The following is a 15,286-nucleotide window of genomic DNA, read 5'->3' as shown; positions in this document are numbered from 1 at the left end:
TTTCAGTGCAATTACCTCCCATTTTCAGCTGTATTTTGGCAGTATTTTTGGCTTGTGATACAGCAGAAGTACAGTTTTCAATCTTGGCGGTAATTCCATCAGCGGAAAAGTGGCATTAATTCCGTTGCCGCAACTTTTAGCATAGACCGCCCAACTCATGATGAGGCCCAAATTTGTTATGTGCGTTCTTGGGAGTGCCTGTAAATGATGATAGATTTCAAAGTTACTCATTGAGAAAAGCATTTTTGTCACATATCCCTGAACTAGCAAGAACGGCAACAAATTAACTTTACAAGGCATAAATGATGACTAAAAAGGTGACTAGCTTGGTCTGTGCTGTAAAATTGCCTTTTCCTGTTTCTTGGTCTCCTTTTGAATCAATCCCAGTTGAGCAGGGAATTGATAAATGACCCTTGTTATTACTAAAATTCCCATTTTCAGCCCCAAGATTCATACGCTCACATGTTCTGATATAAAGGGACAGGAGATAACACCATATTTATTTTCATTATCTCCACATGAACGCTCTTTTTCTAGGCACGATGCAATAGTAGCTTTGCTTGTAAACAGTGAGATGGAATTTTGCTGTACAAAAAAGAAACAAACACGCATCTGCAAAGTCAACAGTTTTGGCTTTTGTGTAGGCATGCGAAAGGCATTTGCTGGGCGTTTGCTTGTACTTGGTCACAAGATGGAAACACCTAGAACATGCTTTGAGTACCTGGAAATATGAAGGCCATGAATGGCAGGTGCCTATCTAATGCCTATACGCAAGCCAAAATGGTTGGCATTGCGAATGCTTGTTTTTAATTACAGTTTAGTGCAATGAACTGATGTGAGGACCCACATAGTGCTTATAAATCAAGTGCCTGAAGACACACTTGGTTAAGTAAATTGTATTACACCAGATGCTCGTTTACAGCCATAATCATTCATTAACTGCTTCCAAATGAGACTGGAAGGCATTATACAGCCCAACGTTTGATGTTACAGTGTTACAGAAGTAGCTCAAAAATATCCCTGGGGTGTGTGTTTTGGATGGAATGGAGCAGGTAGTGAGTGAATTAGGGATTAACATTGCCTAAGTGGTCAATGGGTGGGTAAATAACCAAACAATGCTGACAGGTTAGGTGAACATTCTCACATCCCATCGCCCTCCTCTCGGTAATTCATACTCCAATGCAATAGGATTGATTTACGCCAGATTATAGAAAGTTTGCATCGGTGCAAGTGCAAATTATGCACAGTATTAGGGCAAAGTTTGCCCTATTTTTAAAAAACAATGTGACACATTAGAAAACTGTTGCACCACGACAAGTGCAGTTTGGCAGGATATAAACACCAGTGCAAAAATTGCCCTTAGGAAAAAAAGATACATTTTCACTGCATTATTGCAACAGGGCCAAATTTGCCCTAGTGCTAATACGGAATGGAATTAGCACCAGGGCAATCTTTGCCCTGGTGAAAAAACGCACTGAAAATGTAACTTTTTTGCACTGGGGCAATTTTTCCCCTTGTGCTTATACCATGCCAACCTGCACTTGTCATGGTGCAATAGTTTTCTAATGTATCCTATTGTTTTAAAAAAATAGGACAAACTTTGCCCTAGTGCGAATACCGTGCAAACTTTGGACTACAACCGGTGCAAAGTTTCTGTAATCTGGCCCAGGTGGAGATAAAGAGTCACCTAATAGAGAAACTAAACACTAGGGTACCTATAAAAGGAGCTGGCAGTGAAGTTGCTGACAAAAACAAGTAGAAGGGAAAGCAAATCTAATATAACCTACAATTAGGGCTGTATCTAGAAATCATTGTTGAGGTGGTGGTAGACACGACCATAACTACCGGACACCGGCACCAAATGGTATTTACATATATACATACCTTTAGAATACATGTGCCTTCAAATGTAACATCTCATTTATTGTGGTTTTCTTTGGGGAGAGAACTATCACTAACAAGGCACATTCCCATGAGTGAGCGCAAAAGCCATCATAGCTTGCAGCGTGAACCTTGGAAATGGGCAGTCTGACTAATGTGATTGATATGACTCATATGTTTAATGCATCGTAAACCTGTGGCTTCTTCCTGCTACACATGGTACCACATTAAACCATGGATGAGGGACACTTTCTCGAGGACAGACACTGAACGGAAACACTGCTGTGAGGTGCCCACTATGGAAAATTAGGCACAGTGAGGTCACTTGTGTAGGATACCATAATGCTTTCAAGTAGGGGAAGCTACAATATGAGCGCTGGTTTTCTGATCCAAAAGTTTCAAATTTAGACTACAGTAATTTCAGTCACTTTTCAAAGGGGTCAAGGGCACAATGAACAGTGTACATCTGCAAAATTGCCAGAACGCAGCCAATGGATGTACAGTGGTTTTACAAAGCACCATTCTGACATCTTATTATTGTTAGAAAATAACTTTGGTGTTAATGGTTACCACATTTTAAGTGCCATTCCATTTCTGTGGGTTTTGCAGTGACCCTTGGGGATATCTTATCAGAAGGAGAGTGATCAAAATCTGCCTGGGTGAGCCTCATTGGGTATGGATTAGCTGCTGGTATGAGGGGGTGTGATAGGGCTCAATTGGTGATCATGATTGTTGCTTTATTAGTGTGGACGTGCAGAATTGATTGGCCTGCAGTGGCAGCCGTGTGAGAAGGCTTGGACAGGCCTACAGGGCAATGCCCGAACCAAAAAAGCAAAATGCCTGTGTGGGCCAGTTTATTTGTTCAAAGTAGGCCACTTTTCTGCCCAGTATCGGACAGTTTGATGAGTTACTTCACTATACGGCTCGTAGTTTTGAACAGTGTTAATGAATGAATATTCTATAAAATGCGCAATTTGCATCACATTTGATCAAAAAACTTCCCTCTTAGGTACTACTCAAACAGTCTGTCACAAAAGGAATGAATTGACACTTACAACTGTGGGCCACTTTTTCATTGGTAAGAAACAGAACTGTGTATTACTACCCAGTAGGCCCAAAGGCACTCCTGATTGGGTACAGGACCCAATGTTGATTTGTGAATGTTTGAATAAGGCATAAGGCTTTAGCCTATAAAGGCTTACATTTGTATTTGTACATTCATTCAAATTCTTGCTGAATATCAAAGGTTATTTTATAAGCTTTACTGAACAGTGTATCTCATGCAATAGAACCAGTCCCCAAAACAAAATGTTAGAGAATCTCTTCCCTTTAATTCTCTAATTTTAAACAAAATTAATATAATAAACAGATAGCAGATATCAACATGATTCTTCATTTTGTAACAAAATATCAAAACATCAAACAAGAAGTGAACATAGGAATACAATTGTCTCTTAGAGCCGACAACTCCCTCCAGGGAAACCCTTCATGGTTGTAACAAGTAACCAACGCGTTTCGGATCAAAGATCCATCTTCAGGGTAGGGGCTTCCCTGTTCGTATACATGGTGAGCTATAAAAAGTAGCAATTTCCTTAATTCTGATCCTGTGGGAAATTCAAACGAACATTCATTATAATAATTCTTTAAATAGAGAGAGTCTAAAAGTAGGGTAAGGGGAGGCTAATGGTACTAACCTATCCCAGCAGGCTGGTAAGGTCCAGAAAATGACCTATCAATGGAACAAGAGACGAAAAAATAGCCACGGTAAGCGTTTTTAGTAATGTAAAAAACTACTCACTCAGAAGTAGCAAAATGTAATGGGAAGTGACATCCCTGCACTCACCCAGTCTTCTGGTGAAGATCACTGGAGACTGGGATGCGGCCACGCACAGTACGGTAGAGACCCTAAAGTAAATACGTGATACTCATATTTAGGGACATGAGGCAACCTCATGAAGAATCACAAAACATTAAACATTAATCTCCATTCAATCTAATGCATTTAAAATCGGGCGGTGGACAGTAGTCCATAGAACGCTCGATTGTGAAATCTGGAGCCTCACAAGCAACGTATATCTCTCATAAGGGCGGCGCACATGGAGAAAGCGCGTGCACAGCCCCATCGGTCTTGATTCCCAAAGGGGACTGAACAAGGACTCACCGAGTTGTGGAGTTTCTCCTCCCGCGCCGACTGCTAGACTGAAAGCAGCGAGGCTATGGGTAGCGTCCTAAGTTGACCTGGCAACCCCGCGCATGCGCACTGGGACGGGCGGGAGGAAGCCATCTTGGTGTGGGCCTACGGCCGAAACATAGGTTGGCATGGGAATAAAGAATGCGTGGAAACATCCAATCTGTTAACAATCTCGATGAGCTCAACTAGTGGCGATAATGACCTAGTATACTGTGTGTATATTAATAGAAGGAATGGAAAGTGACAGATGCGCGTGGGGGCACAACTGCGGTTCAAGGGGATCCGCGGGGTGCCCCCACGACGCATCAATTATGTGTTCACTCATAAGGGCTTCTGGAGGGTTGCGCACAGGCCATATCACAAAGATGTGCAGTGCTGGTATATTGGTTGCATGTGTCACTTCATTGGTATACAGTCAATTACAGATCACAAGGTACATACATGACAAATTATTTTACCCTGCATTGATTCCACCTGGCTAGTGACCTGGCGTCTTGCCAAGTAACATAACTAGACAAGGCCATATCTTAAGCACAGTGTAACATTAATCAGGCATTGAGCAATGTCAAGTCGAAATTCGAACCCTCAGATTCTCAAATTCACAGAGCAACAGTTCAAACGGTTATGATTAACATTGGTGCAGTCAGAAGCATAATTTGAATCATGTGGTATATATTCCAAAGTCACACAAAACACATTAGGTCAAACTCAGTGTTCATGCCTCAAGGGCTTAATGAGTCCAAAGGTTTGATCCATAGGATCTCCCGCTGTGACAATTTACGTTGTATATCGCCCCCTCTGCTTCCTGCCGTTACCTGCTCTAAGATGACACATTTTAGCTGTGCAACGGTGTGCCGTGCTTCTACAAAGTGGACTACAACCGGTGATTTCTGATTTTTTGTCCGAATATTGGACTTGTGCTCAGTCCATCTCGTTTTCGCCATCCTGGTTGTCATGCCAACATAGTAAAGTCCACATGGGCATTTCAAAGCGCATATTACATTGTGGGCGTCACAGGTACAGGAGTGTTTTAGTAGTACAGGTTTCCCTTAATGGGGATGCGAGATGAAGTTGCCCCTAATGATATTACTGCAATGTTGGCAGTTGTGGCACAGGAGCGTGCCTTTAAATTGAGTTGATGTCACTGGGGATGGAATCTCGGCCTTCACTAGGCTCTTACGTAGAGATTTGCTGTTTCTGTATGCAATCATCGGAAGATCAGGGAACAAGTGTTGTAATTGTGGGTCCAACTGTAGCATTGGCCAATGTTTTTTTATTGCCCTGTTGATTCTCATACTTTGTACTGAGTATGTGGTAACATACACTAGTTGTTCCCCAGACTTCGGTGGTTTAGGTACAAGCATGGTCTCTCCATTTATGTTTCTGACTTTTCCTGCTACGTTGGTAATCAAGGTTGGATCATAACCCCTTGCTGCAAATTTAGTCTCCAATAGGGACGACTGGCGTTCATATTCAGTGCTCTCTGAGATGTTTCTTCTGTACCTTAGAAATTGACTGAGTGGTAGTGGAAGCTTGTTGCTAATAGCAGGCTATTTCTATCTGTCTGTTTGGTATAGATCCTAGTTTCAAGTTTAACCCCAGCTGTATAAACTTCCACATCCAAGAAGTGGATTATCGTACTGCTTGTCTCAGTAGTGAATTTGATTCAGGGACTCATCTCATTCATCATCCGAAAGAAGTTCTCTGGTTCGTCGTGCGGGCCTGTCCAAATGCCAAAAATGGCATCTATATATCTGACGCATAGTGACAGGTGTTTCGTCCATCTTGGTGAGGTAAACACATGTTCATGCTCTAAATAGTACATAAATGCATTTGCATAACAGGGGGCCATGCCCGCCCCCATACTTGTGCCAGAGATTTGGAAAAAAAATCGATCCTGAAATTTGAAGAAGTTGTTTCTCAGTACGACCTTCAATAAAGTGAGGACAAAGAGTCTGTCTCCTTGGCATTTGTTTTATCTCAATATGAGCCATTCTATTGCTTCCAAGCCGGTTTCGTGGGCTATGTGCGTATATAACGATGTGACATCCATAGTGAACAGTAGATCTCTTTCTTGTACAAACTGCACGCTGTTTAATTTCTGCAGGAAGTGCATCGTGTCTTTCACGTAAGTGGGTGTTTCTTGGATCAGAGGTTGAAGAATTTTGTCCAGATATTGAGCAAGTGGTTCGAGGAGAGTGTCTGTTGCCGCTATAATCAGACGTCCAGGAGGTTTAAGTAATCTCTTGTGGATCTTTGGTAATATGTATATCACCGGCATGATGGGATGTTTGTTCTCAAGGAACCGTCATGTTTTTTCTGAGATAAGCTCATTCTCTTCCACCTCATCCAGGACTCCTTTAATCAGAGCACATACTGTTTCGGTAGGGTTCATTGGAACTTCAAGGTATGCTTCTTCATCCGTCAGTTGCCGTTCTATTTCTTCAAGGTAATCTTGCTTGTTCATCAGTATGAGGGCACCTCCCTTATCAGCCGGTTTGAAGATAACTTCCTGGTTATCCAAAAGGTTCTTGAGTGTCTGTCGCTCTCTTTTGGAAAAATTACCTTGAGAGTCAGTTTTGAATTGTATCCTTTTGAAGTCCTGCAGGACCGTCTTCTCGAATGTGGATAAGATATGGTTCTGCAACAAAGGATAAAACGTGCGTTTGGGACTAAGTTCCAGGAATTTGTGTGGTTCCTTTCCTGAATCGTCCTCATCCAAGGAGTCAAAAAATAATTTGTGTTTCAGCTTACGCATCAGCTTAAAGAAGTCTATCTTTTCTCGAAGTAATGTACTGTTGTTCTTGGGAACGAAGGATAAGCCTTTATTCAGGACTTGTATTTACATCTTCGATATTTCTTCTTTTTACCTCTTCGGATTGGCTTTTTCATTGGTGCCGAGACAATTTTTATGATTTAGATTTTTGAGGATTTTTAACGCGCACTAGGCAGAATAAACTGCATTCGGGTGCAGATGTTTACTATGGCTTGTACGTTGATCAAGGTGTTCAAGGTGTAACAGCTGTAGTATAGATCTTTCAGGTTTACTTAAATAGGAAGGTTTTTAGTGCCTTTTTAAAGCTTTCCAGCGATGAACATAAACGGATAGTAAGTGGTAGCTGGTTCCATAACTTTGGACCAAAAGCCGAAAACCTCCTATCCCCCTTTGAGATCTGTTTAGTCCGAACAAAGAGGCTACCCAAAAAAGCAAATCAACATGGCATATAAAAGAGCAAACACCAGAAATCGAGAAACATGCCTCAACCCAATGAATAAAACAACTGTGGAAAAGATGACATGCGTCACAACTTTCAGCCCCATAAGCCACAATTTACGCAAACTGGTTCTAAAAAATTGGCATATTATAAAAACAGAAGACTTCAACCCAGCACCTCCTAGATTTGCCTTCAAAAGACAAAAAAACCTGAGAGATAATCTAGTCCACACATACCCCCAGGCAATAAAGAAAATGGGCACACAAAGAACACTCTGGGATCTCCCATCGGTGACAGGGCACTTCAGATGTGGCAATTGCTCTGTCTGTTCACTGACAAAAAATATGAAGAATGTCAACCTTAAGGGGAGAAACTGGCAACTAAAATCATTTACAAACTGCAGCTCCCAATGGGTTGTTTATGCGATCCAGTGTCCATGCCAACTCCTTTACATTGGCAAGACTAAATGACATATAAAAACACGAATTGGTGAACACCGAACAAACATCAGAAACCAAACGCCAAATAAACCTTTGGTTGCCCATTATCTACACTTGAAGCACAAGCCATGTGAAATCTTTTGGTTTATTATCCAAATGGTCCAAATCTCAAAAACAGGAGGAGACAGAGATTTGGCACTTCGTAAATGTGAGCAGATATGGAATTTTGATTTGGACACAATTCAGCCGTTGAATGGGGCTTTTTTCTAATAAAGGGGTGAAATTTCATTTTGAAATTTCATGCTACATCAAGTGTCCATCAACTAATGTTCATCTGACAAACCTTCAAGCACTGCGGCTAGGATATTCTCCTTTGTTGATGCCCGCTCACAAAGATTTTCCTACCACACACATTCATTAATAAGTTTCAAGTAACCAGGAGTATGCAGGAGTTCTAACACGGAGATACCCACTAGCCACACACATATGAGCGGGACACTACTATATAAATTACAGTAACAGTGGCAATTAATCTGAAATGCGGAACCCTTTACAAAATCCATGAATTTCTTTACAAGTCATCTCAAGAAATGATAAAACATGTTACTGCCGCTTTTGGGGGTACGTTCAAGACTGTCATTTTTTACTTTGTCCAGCGCATGTATTGCATTGATACTCTCCCAAGATGGTCGCCCAAAATTCGCCGTCCATCCGATCTAAAAAACAAGCACTAGCGTGGACTAGACGCAAATACACATAGTCACGTGATACACAAACACAGAAGGCTATCACAGTCCTTCCCGGCACCGCGTAAGACGAACCAGCCTCTCCGTGTGAACAGCAAAGAGCTGCCGCGACTTGAGAAACGCTTGCATCTACATTTTATAAGGTAAATCAATTTTAAATATGGAACACTTACGAATCGGAAACGGGACCCATAGAGGTATAAACAGATGGATGCCTGTTTGATAAACAATACCTTCTCCATTAATAACAAAGGAAGAATCTTCCTCAGGTCCCTCCCACATCTTGTTTTCGCAGTTGGTGGGCGACACGAATGTGAAAACTGTAAGGACCAAGTTGCATCTAGAAGCCTATTTTTTCGGCGCCATTTCTATCAACAAGCGGCCCAAATAATAGAAGGTCAGTACATATGCCACATAACCGGTGTTACTCTATAAATTAGGAAATCTATTTTTCAAATTATAAAACCTGATTATACTTATCAATAGGTTTGAAAAGTGGCCTCAAAAGAAACAAATGTTGAGAAATCCATGACAATTACATGGCGGTTGCCTCAAGACGTTGGTCAATTGAGAAAGCAGAACACAAATAGTTCGACGCGTAACGCAACCCATGAAAAGGAAGTGATTTCCTATTCTCCTCATTAAAGAAACTAAGCTTTAGTCAAACCACAAGCGAATACAAAGGTCAGTGAATAAAGGAAAAGAAGGGGGTAACAAAAGCGCCCTAAACACATGAACCTTTACTAAAAGAGCTTTTAACCGTGTACCTGTCCAGACCAGGCATTAACACACATTTTGCATTTTTATTCTTTACAGCACTTGAAACACTGTGAAAAAACAGGGGATTTGTGTGTTTGAACTTTGTTGTCAACCTGAAAAAGAATATACTGTCCTGAAGAGGGCCACAACTAAAACAGCAGAACACCAGGGATGGTGTTGATGTAATCTGTGTGCCGAAACATATGTAGACATCCCGCAGACATTTAAATCAATGTGTCTTTTTTGCAGCACTAGTACTCCTTATGCTGTGCATTCATAGTATGTACCCCCCTAATGGCAAGATAATCAAGATTTTGAAGACAATCAACATTTTTGAATACAGTTTGTTAAGGTGATCTGTTACAACTGTCACTATACTAACCTTAGACACCACTAGTAGAAAATGTGTTTTTGCTGGACTTTTTAGTATTTGTGTTTCCTAATTATGCATTCTTTTTAAGTGTGTGAGGTGCCTTGTGGAAAGCACCCACCTTATATCCATGTGTGAAAAATGTATTGATTAAAAATGTGTTTTCACTTTGTTTACTCTTTGGAAAAAAATGTGTGTTCTATGTGAATCCTAGATAGATGAAATAGATAATCTATCAATATTCTTTTTCCTTGTCCCTGATCTTGACAGTGAAGGTACCACTCCCATTTGGTGCTGGACTTGGTTAGTTCTCTCAATGGCTCAGAGATTGTAGCTAGATTGGGTATAAACCTGCCACAATAAGTGTCCATTACTAAGAAACTCTGTACTTCTGTGGGCGTTGTAAGTAGTGTGCCTGCTCTGATATCCACAACCTTAAAGGGGTTAACTGACACCCAGTTTCCATTAAATACGTAGCTGAAAAAAGTCAGCTCCTCCTTCAGGAATTTGCATTTCTCCTTGTGTTTGGTCAAACCGTCGTCATCTAGTCTGTGGAGGATGGCCGCTAGTCAGAGCAGGTGTTCCTCTTTGCTGCCTCCATGGACTAGGATGTCATCACTGACATTTAGTACCCACAGGATGCCTTGAAGGACAGACTGGATTGTCTGCTGGAACACCTCTGCTGCGGATGATATCCTAAAGTTCAATCTTTTGTATCTTCTCAGCCCCAGGTGCAATGAGAAGTTAGTACTTTAAAGTGAGTATTTGTGTAGCTATAGCTGGTGGAATCCAGAGGAAGGGGCTGTGCTGTGTAAGACTGCAGGCATGAGTGCTGAAATAATACACGTCAGCCAGGTTGTAGTGTCAGTGCAGGACTTTTGACTTCCTTCCCGGAAGTTACGGCGCCAGTTACTTTATTACGTCATTTGCCACCCCGAGCAGTGATATGGTATGGACATAACATTCCACTCCTTTTTCATTAAACAACTCTTTACACGCTAACCATTCCCGTACTTTGACTTTTGTCCATAATAACATATATAGTCACTCAGTTTGCCTGTGGGCCCAGGTGCTGCCCTCAGGTTGTATCTGCTGTGCTTCCATGAAGGTTTGTAGGGTTGGTCACCAGCTTCATTTCCGTCGGTGGTGGTATCACCGGGTGGATCAGCCGCCACTGCCCGGACCTCTAGATTGGGTGCTGGCTCCATCACCTCCAACAGGCTTTGATTCATAGTGACTGTCTCTTCCTCTTCTCCAGTGTGTGACTGAGTCTGGTTTTCTCTCCACGTGGTATTAGAGACTCGTTTGAACCAGGATGTGTTCCTTGCTATTGTCTCACTGCCCTGGCTGGCCGCTATCATTGTCCCTTTTCTCCGGGTTATGGTCCATGGGCTAGGATCATACTGGTTCACCAGTTTTGACTTTTGTGGCATTTCGTAAGACCAACACCTGATCACCGACCTTATGGTGAGATTCCTTAGCTTGTAGTTTGGCACTCATCCGTTCATTGGCATCTACTCTCTTGGTGTCAGTCCGGCTTCAGTCGATGTCTTTCATACTTTTGCTAGGGTGATCTACTTGTGGGAACCACACTCTGTTCCATATCCGGGCTTTGGTCCTGACGAGGCCCTGGTGCCCCTTGTGTGCCAGAGTGGCAATCCTGTCTTGCAGGCTGATTGGTATGGGGATGCGTGCGCCTCTCAGTATCAGCCCATCATTTGTAATGGATATCTCCTGGCTGACTGTGCATACTCCAGCTAGGAAGTCTTTGGCTGCGACTGTGTGTTTGTTGCGTAGGGTCAAATTCCACTTGCCTGCCAATATTGTATTTTTCACTAAGTTGCAAAACAGGTCGGCGTTGGTTGCTTCTGCAATGTCTGCAATGCTGACTGCTTTTGGTTTCATGGTGCTCACGATCTGGCAGATATGCTCTTCTGCCTCTCTGAACTCTTTAACCTGCGCCGCCGTTGCAGCCCGAGGGTGTCTTGACCAAATGTCAGCGGGGTGTCTGCCCCCACCTGGTAGAGCAAGTCAAATTCATACTGTTTGCGATGTAAAAACCACTTCTCAATTCTCGCTGGTGGGTGTGGGGCTGAACCTGTAAAAATGGGTGTTAAAGGCTTGTGGTCAGTGTAAGCCCTGAATTTTCAACCGTAGAATAGAGGTTAAAATGCCTGCACCCCCACAGGACAGCAACGGCCTCTTTCTCGATGTGGGAATATCTTTGCTCTGTGGGCGTTAGTGCTCAAAAGGCATATGCTGTAGGCTTTACTTTGCTAGTGGAGGAGGTTTGTACTAAGATCGCTCCCAGTCTGACTGGCTTTGCACCCATGTTTAGCTCTCTCTGTAGTGCGGCATCATAGTATGCCATGGTAGTGTCGGCAGACAGCGAGTCCTTGATGCACTCAAATGCCTCTTGACAGCGAGGCCTCCAATCCCTTTTGGTGCTGGACTTGGTTAGTTCTCTCAGTGGCTCGGAGATTGTAGCTAGATTGGGTATAAACCTGCCACATTACGTGGCCATTCCTAAGAAACTGTGTACTTCTGTGGGCGTTGTAGGTGGTGTCACTCCTCTGATATCTGCGACCTTAAGGGGGTCAGCCGACACCCCATTTACATTAAATACGTAGCCTAAGAAAGTCAGCTCCTCCTTCAGGAATTCACATTTCGCACAGTGTATGGTCAAACCGGCATCATCAAGTCTGTCGAGGATGGCAGCTAGATTCAGCAGGTGTTCCTCGTTGCTGCCGGCGAGGATGTCATCACTGACATTTAGCACCCCTGGGATGCCTTGAAGGACCGACTGGATTGTCTGCTGGAACACCTTCTGGTGCGGATGATATCCCAAAGTTCAATCTTTTGTATCTTCTCAGGCCCTAGTGCAATGAGAAGGTAGGACTGTAAAGTGAGTCTTTGTGCCGCTATAGCTGGTGGTATGCAGTGTTTGAGTCTAGCTTTGATAAAAATGGTGACCCCATCAGGTCAGTCACGATCTTGTCGAGAGTCGGGAAGATGTGCCTTTCACTGATGATTGCTGCGTTCGGCATACGCATATCGATGCATATGCGTACCTTTCCTGGTTGTTTTGGTTTTTGGGTGATGACCGTGGGGGGAGACCCACAGCATGAGCCCTCTCACTTTTTCTATTATGTCTGCCTTCTTTAGTTCTTGCAATTCCTTCACGACCAGGACTTGCATGTGGAATGGCGTCCTCCTGTGTCACACTGCATTCGGCTGTACCGTCATGTCGATATGTAGTTTGATCACCTTCCCTTTCAGACACCCTATGTCATGGAGCAGGTTGATGCATTTTTCCAGCAGGTCATCTTGTATAGTGTCTGTGTCAGTGACAATGCAGATAAACCTGATCAGACCCAGCTCCTCTGCAGAGTTCCAGCTCAATAGGCACTCTATGCCAATGTCCATAATGTAGATCTTGGATTGGATTTTTGTGTCTCCTCTGCCGAGTGTCATTCGAAACTGGTCCACCACCACGGGAGGTGACTTGCAGCCATAGGCATACAGAAGTGTGTCTGTGTTCTTCAGCTCCAGCTGAGGCTGCATCTGCTCGAAAATCCTCACCAACATGTTTACTGAGGCCCCTCTATTGATGGCCATTACTGTTCTTGTCCTTGCACGTGTATGAGGCTTCTAGATCTCGTTTTCTTCCTTGGCGGCTTCCCCCTGTGTGCCAATGGCGATATCAGGTGGACCTTCCCCCTTCTTTTTGTGTGCTCTGTCTTGACCGTTGCTGCCATTTTGTTCCTCTCATCTTCCGATTCGTTGGAGGAGTTGTCTTTGGCCTCGACGTGGCAGGCATTGGCCTGTTTCTTTTTCTTGATGATCAGACCTGGAATTGGGGCCCGGTTCTACGTTGGTGGGCCCAATTGTAAGTCCAAAAATATGAGGCTACTGGAAAGAAATGAAGACACACCAGTCACGAGGAACAACAACAGTTTATTTGGTGCTCGAGTGGTCTTGACTTTGGCAATGCATGTAAACAGGCATAGAAAAAGTGAGCTAATGCATGGGGGAGTAGATGTATTTTATACACATTTGGAATGACATGATGAATTTGGGCTAGCTCATCACGTGATAATGGCTTGTGACCTATAGACGTACAGACGTAGGCATTGTACCATGGCAACATGTGCTAGAGCACTCAGCGTCACCTTGTAAACAATTTACTGTCTGGAAAGCAGAGCGGAGTGGGGTGTAGGAGTCTATCGTGTTCCAAACACAAGGTAACATTCCGCACGCTACTTTATCTATATTATTGCTAGACCAAAAGGTCAGTCTGCATTTCTACTCAGTAGCTCGATCCTTCAGAACAACATATGCTGTGAATTGTGCTTCACTTTAATTGTCTGGATGCACATTCATAATGTGAGAAACAAGAGAGTCAAGGAAGACAACATGGCACCTAATTTACAGATTAGCTACGTTCGTGCCAGTGCTTAAAGGCTCTCAGTTACAGAGAAACAATGTGCTCATTGGTTTCAACATTCCTGTGCAGGGGCATGTTTTAGAGAAGCATCCGAAGCGGTGACTTTGTGGGTTCTCACCGCGTGCAAAATGAAAACTTGGAAATGAGAGCAAAGCAGCCAAGATGGCATTTTCAGAAATTGTGATGGCGAGGTTCAATGTGTTCGTGCTTAGGCCAACATTATAACGTGAGATACAGATGTTTTTACAAACCCTCCTTTTGGCCTAACTCAACACATTGCTAGAATTTAGTCACCATGTATCATGGTCATCATCAGAACAACCAGAGTGATCACTGTCATCTCTATTGGTAGACATAAACTGTTTGGTAGTTGCTTCTTGCATTATCAAGGCATTAGTTACATTTACAGGAAGATGAGGACCAGGTCTTAGTTTCATTAGAGATCTAGAACAGCAGTCACCTAGTGCAGAACCTAGAAGGGGCAGACATTGTATGGAGCAACAGAAAAATAGTATTACCCGAATGATAACAGCAAGTGCTGAGAAGGTTTTCCAACCCCAGGTTTTGAGCAAATATCAAGCCCATGTTTCTATGTGTCTGGTCCTGGCACTGATGGTCCACGGAAGATGCTGAGCCCCACAGATCCCCCAAAAGCATCTGATCAACAACTGTTAATTAAACCAGCTGATAAACAAACACTTCCAAGGGAAAAGGGGAAGTGGAGAAAATAAAAAAACAACAGACTCCTGCTCCTGGATGACTGCGGATCTGCAGAGGGAGAAATGAGGTTAATAGAGAACATAACATTTCTCACCACCTAAAATCGCAATAAATATATCTAGACTAAACACCATACCTGTCAAACCCCCGTTTATGACTTGGAGGTTGTAGTACCACTCTTCATATTATGAGATAATGTCTCTAGGGAGGTGTAATGTTTTTTGAAAGAACTAAAATCTTCTGAAAACTACTTAGTTCTCAACCACTTAAGTCTTTAAAATGACACTAGCTTGAACATTTTCTCCCAGATAACCTTAATATGAAGAATGTTTTCAGACTGATTTTTTCCTTTCAGTTCCAATAAAGAATTATTGAATTAAATGAAACCCCAATGTTCATACTCATGAAGAGTTACTTCAATTCTTCTCACAAATTACTCAGACCCAGGATTTTGACACTCCAAGTGCACCGTGCCATCTGTACTAGCTAGATTGTAGTGTCTCACTTAAAATTACTT

The sequence above is a fragment of the Ambystoma mexicanum genome, chromosome 9 (genome assembly GCF_040938575.1).
Source record: "Ambystoma mexicanum isolate Mex_15411 chromosome 9, UKY_AmexF1_1, whole genome shotgun sequence".
Lineage (NCBI taxonomy): Eukaryota > Metazoa > Chordata > Amphibia > Caudata > Ambystomatidae > Ambystoma > Ambystoma mexicanum.
Note: the sequence above shows the minus strand (reverse complement) of the source record.